Raw genomic sequence first — 1,691 nt, 5'->3', positions numbered from 1 at the left:
TGCAACCATCATGGCTTTGTTAGTCAAGTTTCTTTTAATGTAACTAGTATTTTCACTCGTGCAATGCACGTAATTGATTTGTTATAATATATTAGAAATATTTTACCCATGCGATATATCTTGAAGTACACTTATATTTTGACATTGAGTAAATACCTAAAATGGTCCCTCGACTATAGCATAATTCACAAATTAATCCTCGACTATTGATTGAATCCAATTAAATCCTCAACTATTCAATTTTTACCTAATTTAGTCCTCCGTCAATTCCTCCGTCTAAAGCCTGTTAACTCTAAGGTCATATGCGTAATTTCACCCTCTGAACCTCCAAAGTCACCCACCACCTCACTGCCCTCCCACTCCACCTTTGCGACATCCGTCCATCTCTTTCCTGACCTCCACCTTCGCCGCCCCTCTTCTCTTCTTCACCACTGCCTCCTTCCTCTCCTACCTCACCTCCCACCCTCCCACTACATCAATAACCTCCATCTGACCCGTTTATGTTATACGTGGCACCATCTGTGCCGTTCAACATCTAGCCAGTGTATGACCCCCGCCGCCGGTGCTGTAAATTGCCTCGCAAAGATCGGAGATTTCGACGAGGAAGCTTGGGTCCTGGCCGGCGTTCCACGCGTTTACCAGCGGGTTCATCGAGAGCTCCGCAATCTCGTGAGCGATGACGCTTATCATCCTGTCTACCCCAGACGTTTTCGTTAGGGGATTTTGGGTATGGCGAACGGTACGCGTAGATTCCCGGGCATAATTTGGCAGAGTATTTGACCCAGGCGTACGACAACGTGTAGCTGACGATGGACTGGAAGGTGAAGTAATGGAAGCCGCAAACGTTGTTGCAGAAATCCTGGACGTATACGTCGTCGGAGGTGAGCAATAGGTACACGCCGCTCGTAGGGTTAGTGGATAAAGGACGGGAGGGCGCCGTGACGGTGGATTTAATCACAGACTAGACCGTGAACCTGGTCAGGGACTTGCGTGGGAGTAAAACCGGTTGTTTTTCTCGACGTCGAGGATCACATTTTGGGATTTGGAAATATTGGCGCCGGTCTGAGCTTTGTCTTTGATAACCACAATTCTCTCCGGCGACGATGGTTGCCTAGCCGACCAGTCCACCATGGTTCTCTCTGACAGCGATGAAGTCAAGGATGAAAAGGGAGACAAACAATTAAATGATGACGTATCTGGTCTTAGTTTTAAGGTTTGATGAAATTACGCATATGACCTTAGAGTTAACAGACTTTAGATGGAGAAATTGACGGAGGACTAAATTAGGTAAAAATTGAATAGTTGAGGATTTAATTGGATTCAATCAATAGTGTGAATTATGCTATAGCCAAGGGACCATTTTGAGTATTTACTCTTTGACATACAGTAAATATAACTATATTAGGGAAAAATTTACCTGGGAGTAATTAAGTAAGCACTTGAGTTTTTGTTGGTTGACCGTAGAGCATTGATATTCTTTAGACAAATAACAACGCATCAACCAGAGCCTTAAAAAACTTTTCCTTGTCTTGAGAAATGGCATAAAAGAATATAAAATATTCAATAGTATAATTGTTCTTTGCTTTTGAGAGTATTTATAATGCAATTTTAATAGTCAAATAATAGCCTGTATTTTATTCAAAATTATGAATTACCGATTCTCCCCCCCCCCCCCCCCCCCCCTTTTTTTT

The 1,691-nt window shown here is 43.0% G+C and overlaps 1 pseudogene; it reads right to left on the bottom strand.

Moving 5' to 3' along the window:
• Positions 1 to 528: 528 nt before the first annotated feature.
• Positions 529 to 1,131, bottom strand: LOC116023806 (annotated as a pseudogene).
• Positions 1,132 to 1,691: the final 560 nt, after the last annotated feature.

The sequence above is a fragment of the Ipomoea triloba genome, chromosome 1 (genome assembly GCF_003576645.1).
Source record: "Ipomoea triloba cultivar NCNSP0323 chromosome 1, ASM357664v1".
Lineage (NCBI taxonomy): Eukaryota > Viridiplantae > Streptophyta > Magnoliopsida > Solanales > Convolvulaceae > Ipomoea > Ipomoea triloba.
This window is presented reverse-complemented; position numbering and strand designations above follow the sequence as displayed.